Source organism: Humulus lupulus, chromosome 5 (assembly GCF_963169125.1).
Source record: "Humulus lupulus chromosome 5, drHumLupu1.1, whole genome shotgun sequence".
In the NCBI taxonomy this organism is placed as follows: domain Eukaryota; kingdom Viridiplantae; phylum Streptophyta; class Magnoliopsida; order Rosales; family Cannabaceae; genus Humulus; species Humulus lupulus.
The window spans coordinates 222104058-222117468 of record NC_084797.1 but is presented as its reverse complement, the minus strand read 5'-3'; the positions used below and the strand labels follow the sequence as shown (position 1 = coordinate 222117468).

At 31.3% G+C, this 13411-nt stretch overlaps 1 long non-coding RNA gene across 1 annotated transcript; it reads left to right on the top strand.

Annotated features, from left to right (window-relative positions):
• The first annotated feature begins 5720 nt into the window (after positions 1 to 5720).
• Positions 5721 to 7543, top strand: LOC133833996 (uncharacterized). The gene is made up of 2 exons (XR_009893258.1): positions 5721 to 7019; positions 7127 to 7543. It is a non-coding gene; the product is annotated as an uncharacterized LOC133833996 (long non-coding RNA).
• Positions 7544 to 13411: the final 5868 nt, after the last annotated feature.

Below are 13411 nucleotides of genomic sequence, written 5' to 3'. Positions count from 1 at the left end.
GCTCAATGGTTCGCTGCATGGTTATTTTGAAGCCAAAAGAGGGTTGCGACAAGGGGACCCGCTGTCACCTCTTATTTTTGTACTGGGAATGGAGTACCTCACTAGAATAATGAAAAGAATTGGCCAGAAATCTGACTTTATCTTTCATAACAGGTGCAAAGAGCTGAAGTTAAATCATCTTATTTTCGCAAATGATGTCTTACTGTTTTGTAATGGTGATTACAAGAGTATCTATTATCTACTACAGGGCCTCACGTTGTTTTCGCAAACATCATAATTGCAGCCTAATGCTTCGAAGTCTGCAATATATTGCAGTGGGATGAATAATAATGAGGTCCAACGCATTTTGGAAGCTTCGGGCTTTAGGAAAAGTGATGTCCCATTCAGCTATTTAGGTATCCCCATCTGTGCTAAGCGTATATCTGTTAAGGAGTGTAGCTTGTTGGTGGATAAAATGACCAATAGGATCAAGTCCTGGAGTACAAGGAATATCTCATTTGCAGGTCGGGCAGTCTTGATTAATTCTGTTCTTCTTGCAATTCATTCATATTGGAGCCAAATTATGTTGCTGCCCAAGAAGTTGATAAAAGAAATTAAGGCCATCTGTAGAGCCTTCTTGTGGAATGGTCAACAAATGATGGTTGGAACAGGGAAAATTTCTTGGGACAGCATATGTAAGCCTAAAGCAGCAGGAGGTATAGGCTTCAAGAATATTTTTGAATGGAACAAAGCAGCCATGTTCAAGTATGTATGGGCTGTAGCGGCTAAAGAAGATAATTTGTGGGTTAGATGGGTGCACAGTGTGTACATAAAAGAAGAAGATTGGTGGGGTTACAATGCCCCGTTACATGGTAGCTGGTATTGGAGGAAGGTTGTAGCAATCAAAGACAAAGTGAAGACTCTTGTGGACTTAGATCTGTTTACTCAAGGAAGATATAAGATTGCAGAGGGATACAAGCTTCTATGTCCTATACATGATCGGGTCAATTGGAGCAAGGAAGTTTGGGGGAGATTGAATACCCCAAAGCATAGTTTCATGCTATGGCTTGCTATCCAAGACAGGTTGAAAACTAAAGCAAGGTTGTATCGATTTAATGTCCTTCCTAATGCTAGATGTCAGTTTTGCACAGTGGAAGATGAAACAACTGCTCACTTATTCTTTGAATGTCCATTTTCTAGTGAGTGTCTCCAACAAATTAAGAGTTGGGTTTGCTGAGGGATTTCTTCGTGCCAGCTACCTAGCATTATGAGGTTGATTGGAAGAATGAAGGCAACAAAGTTAAGAAAAATGGTTCTTTCAGCTATTATTGCTACACTGGTGTATCATTTATGGATAGCCAGAAATGAAAGAATTTGGCTTTCCTCTCTTGAAAATCCAAAAAGCATTGTACAGAAGATTAAAGTAGCTAGTAAGAATAGAATTCAAAGTGTCTAGCCAAAAAAAGTTTCTACAAAGGACTTAGAATGGTATACTATATTATAAATATAGTGTAATCAATGTACATATCAAAGAAGTATGCTTTCAGGCTCTTTAGTGGGTGCTGTTTGTTTGTAGATGGTTTTTGGAGTAATGAAATTCACTGCTGATTTACAAAAATATATATATATATACTACTAGTGATAGTGAAAATGAAAATGAAAATGATGCAAAAACCAGCTGATATTCTCAAGTTTTTTCCTTGCATTTTTGCTCTTTTAAAATTAGTCCTACTGTTAGCAAAAGCTCAAGTTGATCAAGATGATAAATTTTCTGTTGGCTAATTGACAATGCATAATTCCAGCAATTGTCAAGTTTAGGAGATAGTTGGAATATTTTCATGGTTTTGTTTTATAGTACAACTTGTCTATTAAAGTTATAAGAAAGGATTTATGTTTATAATATGGCTTTTAGTACTCGGATCTTTTCCAAATTTACCTTAGTAATACATGTTATGTACATAGATACATAGATCAATTACAACTTACAACTTTTCTGACCTACACATCTCTTAATCAGTATCTGGAAAGGCAAAAATTCCTATACTTTGAAAATATGTTGTCATACATGGTATTAACAGTGCAGATTACTTAGCTAGCGATGAGTTTTTGAAGCTGAGCTAGTACATAAAAGCTATAACAAGCTTTTATCTTTTGTCGACAGGACATTTTAGTTTTGATGTCATGTCTACTCCTTCCTTTCTTTGAGAAATGGGGTTGAAGTTGGTGTTTTTTAAGTGTTTTTTGAGTATTATATGAAATGGGTCTAATATTCTGTTTCCCTGCACGGTTAGATGACTTGGACTCTAGATTATCATCACCATCTGATACAGGAGGGAGAAAGTGTGGATTTAATATTGACGGAATAGGTGGTGAGCAGCTTATATTGCTCCATCATCTCGGGTATTTGGATGAGGTGAACTTGTGATAGATTCTGCACAAATAGCTAAGCGATACTTACAGGGATATTTCATTGTTGATTTTTTAGCTTTGCTACCCTTACCACAGGTTTGAAGATTACTTATGTTTTTTTGGGCCCATTTTGCTCTTAGTTGTTGCCTTTTATTGTTCATTTTGCATCTAATTTTGTTATCTATTTTCTATATATTGCTTCAGAGTTCCTTATGTGTTTGCTACCAGTCTTCATGTATAAATTTTATTAAGTCATTTCTCTTGTACACGTGTTTCTGTGTATAAAATAAAAATCTATAGTTCTTGCTAGTTCTAGAGCCAAAGTTCTGTGTAATTTTTTATTGTCAAGCTCTATTGCTGGAAAAGAAAACATGAATTCTAATATAAGAACCAATACAAGTTGTTTTCTCTTAAATAGTTTAGTATATGGGCTTCTCTATTGGAATTTTTAGGGATGAGGCTGCATTTTATTGCCTTTAGTATGGCCTTTTAACAAATTTAGCCCATAATCATTTCCTACTTGCACTTGAAAAGAAAGAAAAAAACTATGTTTTGCCAATAATTATGAGATCAAGTAGAATCCATATCATCATCATCATCATAGATTTTTCCCCCTTTTTTGATATTGTCTTCATCTGCAGATTGTTGTAAAGTTTTAAATTGATCAATTATTTGGAAAAGGGGCATCAAATTTAATTATGGAGATTTTTTATGAAAGAACTACTGGAGCAGTTAATTTTTTGTTTAGCTAAATGTCATTGTTAATAGTACATGCATCTGAAATATGTAATCAATTACACGCACACATATCAAATTTTATTTGTCTAGTAAAGAAGTTTCTGTCATTTTTGCAGGTATGCTTAGTTCTGATTTTTCTCAACTTTTTATTTTTTCTCAAGGGGTTCATGCTATCTGTTTGTTAGTGTGACCTTTTTCTATTAGTATACATTATAAATTCGATTTATTGTACTCACTTCGTTTGGACCTACTTATAGGCTATATAGATCATCAGAATATACCAACCAGCGAATATCATTTGATATTGAACCACAAGGCCAGCATCTTGGTACAGGTGGTTAGGTAGCATCTCAACTTTCATATGGCCAAGTACTTTCAGATTTGGGTTATAATTAATTGAAGAAATTTCCTTTTTTAATTGTAATTTTATTCCACCATACCATCATATTCTCAAGTTGCTTTGGGTTGACATTTTTCTAGCATGCCTATTCCCAATTTCCCACAATCTATCGCCAAATGAATCTTAGAAGTAATCTGAAATATATGCAAACCCATAGTGCACCCATCCAAATTTCAAACAGTGCAAAGCCTCTTCACATTAATACTTTTGTGTGTTGCAAAATGATTTAATTAAATATCTAAAGTGGTTTAAATATAATTTTATATTAGGTTAATTTCTTATCGTGACTGCTGCAAGGCATAGGCCGAAACAAAATTTTAGATGATAGTTGAAACCAAATGAGATGATTGCAAGTTTCCCTAAGCAAAACAATCCTGCATTTTTTCTTCTATTAATTTAATGTCTTGGTTTCAGGATGGTTCTGTTCATATATATGATCTAAAAACTGGGCAATGGGTATCAAGCTTTCAATCTGCATTAGGTATACTCTGGTCCACTAGAATGTGGAAAAATTCGTATTAGAGATGACTTGCGCTTTCCTTTATAACTTATTTTTGTATGTGTGACACCTTAGATACTGTCAATGGCTTCTCCTTTCATCCATTTTTGCCAATGGCTGCCTCTTCATCAGGGCAGCGTAGGTTTGTTGTTCCTGGTGATGGCGAGGAGGATTTGCATTTGGGTGGTAAAATTTTTATTCTTACCAGTTTTTTTTCCCTCTAGTCTTGGCAGTTTTGTTCATGATATGATACTTGTGTCTTCTCTCTTGGAGGAGAGCAAGTTCATACTTTTGCCTGGTCATGTTCTATTAATTTAGTAATTTTCTTGATTCTGAATGCATCAGAATATATGTGAACATGTTGATTTTTGACACTTGTGTTTGCTTAAATTGATTTGAACAGTATTTGAGATGCTTTTAAAGGTTGTAGTTATGTTTCTAATGGTCCCCTAATTGTGATTTCATTGATAGTTATTTAATTTTACTTGCTTTTCAGTTCTTTCTTTACTTTTTCTCAAACACCATAGGTGTTTGATAATTTCATCATGTGGATAACCAAAAAAGAAAGAAATGAAAAAAAAGCTTAGTTTTAGCTTCAGAAAAACAGAAAGAAGTGGACACTCACTTAGAGAGAAATTCCCAGAAAATGAAGACCACTATTTTGACCAATGATGGTTCTTGTAGAAATACATTGAACAAGAAAGTTGGGCAGACCCACATACCATTTTTGGTCTCACTATTGCCCACATCCCATTTTCTATCTTTTTTTCCTTATTCATTGTCTGGGTACTGTTTGATTAAACTTTGGGAGTTTCCTATGTAATTCTGAACCTTTCTTTATGTTCCCTCCTCCACTCTATATAAAAATAGTTAAAAATCAAATTCTTAACTATACTCAACAATATCATAACATATACTATTACTATTACCCTTTCTCTCCTTATCCTCTCTGTCTTTCTCTCTAAACGGTTGAGTGTTCTGATTAAGTTTTCATGGGAAATAACATGGCAGATGTACTAAGTGAGGAACAGATTGTTGAGTTTAAAAAAGCTCTTTGTCTTTTTGACAAGGATGGAGATGGTGAGTTTTCAGCTATCTCCTCAATTATTGGTTAGTATTAATGGATGTGTTTATTTTTTTTTTTTTGGTTTTAAGCACAGTATTTCAAGTACCACTGTTGGTAGCTTCTGAAATTCCTAGTCTTCTTGAGATTTCACTTGGCAATTAGTTTCTTTAGTATTGGAGTTTAGTTGGTGGCTATTGCATAGGTATGGTTAAGTCTAGTAAAGTGCAAATTAGATTTTATATTAGTAGTCCAAAAGTTGTTAAAACATCTAAATCTTTTTTTATGGTTTTCTATGTTTTTTTGAATTTTTACTATCTTCAACAGTACTTTTTCTTAGATATAAATTTGTCATGTTTTATGCACAAAATTAAACATTAATAAAAAATTCTTAGATATTAATGCCATTAATAGATTTAAATGCATTTATTATGAAATGGTTTTGTTAACATAGTTTTTTATCTTCTACTCCATCCAATTTTTCATTAATAAAGTGGCTCTGAAGTCTTAAGTATAAATCTTTCTATTTATTTTATGGTAGAACCATGCGACCAGCTGAAGGTTTATCACGACTATCTGGCTAGTTCTTATTAGACTGGGATTCTTTCTAGATTTGTGTTGATTTCTTCTTACATGGAAAGGGTGGCATCTAGTAAGACATCAGTAAGCACTGTACTTCCGAGTTCTGTTTGTCTTTGTTAAGAGGAATTGTTGAAAATTTAGTTTGCCATATTATAAATCAGAAGAAGAATAGCTTTCATTTTCTTTTATATGCACACTTCATATCAAGAAAAAATGTGTTTTCTGTTGATTCTTTATTGTTTGTAATTGTGGAATTACTACATTTCTTGTTCTGTTAGGAGGCAAATCTTATAACTAGATTGATTGGTTGGCAGAACTATCTTGTTTCTTCATTATATTTGTGTAATGTGAAGGAAAATGACTACACTTTGTTACACATTCTTACATGGCATTTAAACTCATCTGTGCCATTTTCAAGTTCAAGATTTCCCCCCTCTCGTTTTCAGTTTTTTTTTATTTTTTTCTTATTTTTTGCTAACTGAAAATCTTAATCAGGCTAAAGCAGTTGTAATTGGTCTTGGAGCTGGTTTGCTCCCTATGTTCCTTCATGGATGCATGCCCTTTTTGCACATTGAGGTAATACTGGGTTTACATTATGAACCACTTGTGGATTTAGAGTTATTATTTCATCAAATATGAATAATTGTAAGTGGTGATAATTTGGTTGTGCTTTATGGGATATAGGTGGTGGAGCTAGATCCGGTGGTTCTTGATCTTGCAAAGGGGTACTTTGGTTTTACTGAAGAAGATCATTTGCAGGTAAGTTTACTGATCATGCAATCATGATTCATGATTCCTTCCCCCTTCCCATTTTGTCATGTAAAAAGACATTTTGGACCATTTTAGTACTATTTGCCAAAAAAATTATATGCATAGAAAAAGAACTTTGGCTGGACCATACCTGTGTGTAGGGGTGAAAATTTGGGAATGAAACTCAGGGTCCAATTTCTGATCCCTCTAGTTAAGTTTTCTTTGTACATTAGTTCTTAGGTGCTACACTGCACCTTCTGTGGGAATGGTAGACTGCCGCGGACCATTAGTTTTACAATTCTAGTTGGCTAATGAGTTTTTTTTTTTTTTTTTAAATCACCAATTGATAGTTTTTTGTACTATGTACTGTATTGATGACTTCTAGATTCTATTTGGTGCATGCATCAGGTACATATTGCAGATGGTATCTAATTTATTAGAGATAGTCAAAATTGTGCATCAGCTAATGTGGTTTTAATTCCTGGAAATAATAATGCTGTTGCTGCTTCTAATGGAATTTGCACGACATTTCTCAAAGAAGGCGGTGTGAATACAAAGGTGGACATAATCATCATTGATGTGGACTCTGCAGATTCAAGGTAAATGGATAGATGTGTTATTTATGTTGTATTTAATACATCCCTATTACATAAGTTCATATTGACTACAAGGAACATATTCCAATGAGATTATTTGTTTTTCATAGCTCTGGTATGACTTGCCCCGCTGTGGATTTTGTGGAAGACTCGTTTCTGCATACTGTAAAGAAGAATCTTTCTAAAAATGGTCTACTTGTTATTAATTTGGTTGCACAGTCCCAAGCTATCAAGGACCAAGTTATTTCCATAGCATTTTTCTTGATGTAATTTGTGATGCTAGATAATAACAATAAAATATTTCTTTGTTTATTTTGCAGATGTGACAAGCGAAATAGAAAATAATACTTAATTTTGAAGGCTTTGTGTTGGGCAGCTGTAGAATATTTTGTGCTGAAAGTAGTAACTTTTCAATATGTTGAATATTTAAGACTACTTGAATACTTAAATAATATTTTGTTGTTGATGACAGTGTTGAATGTTTTAAACTAATTTGTAGATTGTTAATACAATGTTGAATGTTTTTACTTTTTGTTATTTGAAAATCAAGTTCATTTGATGATGTTAGTATATATTAGAAAGCTAATTTTAATTATATAAATAAAAAATAAAAATATAATAGAATAAATTAGTGTTATATAAATGAATATATAATGAGAATTTAAACTTATCTAAATATTAAAATAATACGAAAAATATGTTATAATATCCATTACAATAACACTTTTTATAAGTAAAGAATTTTGTTATGCAAACTTCATTATATGATACAAAAAATGTGTTATACTAAAGTGTAGTATAACACAAATTTATAAGTATTGAAATGTGTTATATAATCGACTATAAATAATATAATTAAACACTTATCTATTTATTAAAATAACAAAGAAAATGTGTTATCGTTGACAGTATAATAACACATCTGTATAATAATGATAAAGTGTTATGTAAAGTACCCTGACCTAAGATAACATAATCGGTCTTAACACATCAAAAAGTGTTATGGTATGTTTTGATAACACATTTTTGGTGTTATTAAAAGCATTTTTTCTTGTAGTGTAGTAGGCATCCCACTAATATTTAGAAAATTCTAAATAATCACTACTAGAAAAAATGGCTTTTACTTCGGTTTTTAAGCTTGATTTACTTCGGTTTTTGCTAAAATTCGCAACCGCAGTAGTTCAGAGCGAAGTAAAAAGTAGTTAAAAACTAAAGTAGAAAGTGGGGCACACATCCATCCTGGGCACTTTCTACTTCGGTTTTTATGTAAAAATCGAAGTAAAATGGGCACTTTCCACTTCGGTTTTTACCTAAAAATCGAAGTAGAAAGTGCTCGCTTTTTCTTTTAATATATATTTCTGATTATTTTTAAATGGCCAAATTGTATTTATATATTTTTTTGGCCTAATTTTATTTAAATGGTCTAATTATATATATATTTATTTTGGCCTAATTCTTTTTCAACGGTCTAATTATATGAATTTATAGTTATATATATATTTTTACAATTGGAATTGGTTAAGAATTTTTTTTAATGAAAATATGATAACTTTCATTAATTAAAAATGTCATACATAAGCATATAAAATACAAGTACTTAAGTAAGATAGCTAGCCTTAACATTAATACATTTACATAAAACTAAACTTACAACTAAACGAACTTATAAACAAAATAGGCTTACTCATAAATGTATGTCATCAATCGACCTAACCATTCGTGTTAGATTGGCAAGAGGTTTGCAATCTCACAATATTGCTTCTTCCCATCAAACTATAAAATTAATAAATATAAATTAAATTTATAGATTATCGATACCAAAATAAGTTATAAAAAATGAACTTACTTTTTATTTTATGGTTGTTATTGCATTTGATGCCCGTACAAGATCTCTAATGTACTTCAACACATAAAAACCACATTCATGACTCTGTGGTTGTCTTGGACATGAAACATTGAATATCTTTGTAGGATTGCCGATTAATATGCACTATTCAAAAAGAAAATTAACAAAAGTTATTAAAATGTAGTAACATGTAATAGTTGCTGCATATTAAGAAATATCTTTAAAAATTTAAAACTTACCTCATTATCATTGAATCAATTTCTTCAAGACGTTTGTGTGCTTTCAGTGGATCCAAGAACACGATTTTTCCTTTTGGCATAGCAATCACCAACATCCAATGTTCCCTAAAATAATAAGCGTGTTAAATAAAATAATTAAATTTTTAATATATGAATAATCAAATAAGAAAATTTTATAGTATTTCTTACCGTATGTTCCAAGGTACAAAGTATAGTTGACCAACTCTATCCATGGTCATCAACCAATTTGCGAAGTCAATGGTTGATCGTTCTACATCGTTAACATTATTAATGCTAAGACGCTCAATGTCAAAAAACTTGTAAAAGACACGCTGATTTGGAAATAAGGACTCCCAAATGCATCTGCAAAATTTTCTTAAGTGTTAAATATTTTTGAAAAATTTTGGCAGAGCTTCCCCTATAAATAGGACTACCCAAACCTGTAAACATTCAATTTACTATTAAAATTTGCAACAGATCACAGAGCATTACTCATAACCATTCTAAATTTCATATCATTCCAAAGAATTAGTTGAAGGGATACCTTAATCTGAATATCATTGCTGAGCCTCCAATCATATGCAAAGTAGCAACTTATTCCACATCCTCTGAAGTTATAAAGATTGACTCGCGATTCATGAATGATGGGTCCACTGGAATTGGGACGACTTTGTTTATTCCCTTAACTCTGAAAAATTCTCTCACCATAAACTGAAGGCTAACATGGATGCAATTCATAATGTGATCGGCAAATGGTTTCCCTTCAGTCAAAGTGTTTTCTGGATTGACGTGAGACCCAGCTGAGGACAGATGTCACTACTACAAAAAGGTTCATTAATGACATTTTTTGTTGGTGATGAAATATTTTTAATGTCCCTACAATGTTGGTCATTATAGCAGGAGACACATTAAATGTGCATTTTTAATGACCAACAAAATTGGACATGATAAATTAAGGAGAAAATGTGTTTTTTACTCTCTTTTTTTCTTTTCAATTTGATGACGCCCTTTGGGCGACCTTAAATGTGTACCCCTTTTATTTTATCAGTTTTAACTATTATTATTATTTAAATAAAACTTAATGTCACCCACCAAGTGACCTTATATACCTCCATTATTATTGTCTTTTTATTCTATATATATATATTGAAACCAGGTTTTTTTTTGGTTATATATTCAAATCAGGTTTTTTTTTTTAAACAAATATACTCAAATCATATTATATTAGAAACGTGCTTATATATTATTTATATATTTCATAATAATAATTAATTTTTTATTAATAAATAATATATATTTAATAATTACTTAAATTAAAATATTTCATTAAATAGAAAACATTTTTTAGCTAAATATTAATAGAAAAAACAGTAATTGCAAATATTTTCACATAATCAAAATAACAAATATTGCACTCTATGGCTAGATGTTGACACCTATAATAACAAAAAGAAAAAGTCTACAATTTTTTTCTTTTTTTTAAAAAAAAAACAAGGTTGAAACTATAGTCTTCCATATATTCAATAAAATGGGAAAGCTGATCTATTCAACAACAAAAAAAAGCCTAGGGGCCTAAATTTGATGATTTTGGATGAACGATAGCATATCTTTGGCCCATTCTTCTCGCATCTCATCAATTTTTTATTGTGAATATGGTCTTTTGTTATTGAGCTGCAAAAAAATAATAATATATATATATTAATTAAAGTGACAAAATGTGTAAGTTTAATATTAATAATATTTGATACATAGTTTACATACCGTTTCATTCAAATAGGTAGACCGATTGTTAGGTTGAACCAAGTCCTTCATCATTCTCATTATGTAATATCCACATTCCTTGTTACTTGGTTGTTGTGGACACTAATAATTAAAAATTTAAGTAATTATACTAATAACTTGATAAAATTTGAATATTCAAAGTATAAACTAAAATTAAAATTTGTAAAAAGATACCAATGGATTTTGGTAATTCACTTCACTTGGGATTGATTGTTTGTTAGCCCTGAAGTATTTGGCATAAGCACCAAGGATTGTTTCTCCAATTTGTGGATGATTGGACATTGGTGCGTTAACCGAATCCAAAAAAACGAATGTGATATGCATCAGGAGCCAATAGTACCAACATCCAATGGTCGCTTCATACGAAACATAAGATTAGATCAACTACTATTTAGTAATGCCAATATCATACTTATTAAAGAATATAATATATAGTTATACTAACTCATGGTTCCAAGGAGTAATCATGAATTTTTTTTTTGAACATAACCTAGCGAATTGCTTAAACAAACGATCAACACGATCAATTTCTCGAGTTGTTTGAGTGGCCACGACATTAGGATTGACAAATAGAAACATATGCTGCTTATGATGGTCTAAGAGCCATTTGTAGAGTGTCCTAACAAAAGTATATGAAAACATAATTAGCTAGACTTATTAGTCAAATAAATAAAGTTAAATAAACTAAATTTTTAAAATGATACCTAATGTAGGAGACTATAATAGTATGGTATCGGAATTCATACTTCCTCATGTGCAATTTATTATAAAACTATTAACCTTTGAAGAAAATATATCAGCAAAATCAATATAGTGCATGCATTAAAAATTAGCTGAGCTGTCCTGTGGCTGAACTAAATATATATTGTAGATTTCATGAGCACCATCGGTTTCACATCAGATAAATTATTAAAATACTTTGTGTTTGTTGAATATGCAACATTTAGGAAAAGTGACATTACCCGTTGAAGGGCTCTAAGGTTCATCAGAATATAAACTTTCATGGCTCTTGAGTGGCATGCTTTTTGCAAATTGTGGTTTCATTTCAAGCTTTCCCTTTAATTTTAAATCAGCACACTCACATATCTACAATTCTTCTTAACTTTTTTTCTTAATTTTTGTGGTACTCTGTATATCTTTTGTTCCCCACCCTTTGGTAGCGGCCATTCTGTCCCTTTTGATAAAAAATATTTACAGAGACAAGAGGTGAAAGAAGCTCCAAACTAGTAAAAAAAAAAAAGAAAAAAGCTAGAATTCCGCTGGATGTTGGTAATCCATTCATTAAAAAAGATCATAAAGTGTAGAAGAAAATGCATTCTTCAATTCTACAGTAAAAATTTGGTGCTTACTTTAATATGTTTATCCACTGGGCATATGTGCACATTTTCCAGCTTCAATTCTGTATGGGCAAGTTCATGGCTGTGCAAGTAATTCACCTGAAGAGAAAAGAAGAAGAACAAATATTAAAGAGAGACACACATCCATAATTTCAACAATTCGTTCATTTCTAGAGAGCATATACCAGGCTTTACAACTGAAAGAATACATACTTCCAATTAGAATGCCTACATTGAAGGACCATGGCATTTTATAAAGAGCCTTTTTGTATATAGACTCATCACTATAAGAAAAGGCAAAGTAAACTTTCCCTTCAACAGATAGAACTAGTTTTTGAACTAGTTTTGAGATCCAAAAATACAATTATTATTATTATTTGTTAATTAATATATAAATATATAGATGCATTGTATTAAACAAAAGAATATGGTTGATAGCACTTTCACTGAGCAGAGACCGAAATAGATGTTTTTGCAACTAAAATTATCAGTTTGAGCAAAAAACACAAAAAAGAAGCTCATGATGAAAATGATGATGTTATATGGATATGACTAAACCATTCAAGTTGTTGCATCATATGCACTAAAAATCATCAGTTTGCAACTAAAATCATCAGTTTGTTTTAGCAAAAAAAAAAAACACAAAAGGAACTCATGATGAAAATGTCGAGTTAAATAACCATTCAAGTTGCATCATATGCACATATTAATAGATATTAAATAGCTTGTTCATTCAAAATTCTCGAACCATTATCAGCCACTAAATCATCAAATCAATAAATATGTAAAATATAAATTTAACATACATATATGTGTATATGAATATACAAATAGGGATTGAGCCATAACTAAAAGGTACGTGCATAAAGGCTTACCTAACAAAACAAATAATTTAAAATCAAGTTAACAAGTTTTTTGGAAGTTTCAGAACAAAAAATCAAAGCTTTATTATGCTTCATCTTCTCTAACTAGTCCACTCCACACTCCATCCACGTGGGCTACCACTGAGCTTCCCATAAAAACTATTATTTTATTTTCTTACATATTATTATAATTATATATATGTCTTTGTTTGGTGGTTTGAAAATCCAAGTCAAACTCTGTTGTTTTCTTTTGTTTTTGTTTAGAAGTTTTAGTAGTTTCAACCTCCGTGTGATAATATAAGCCCCTTATAATGTCTACAAAATATAT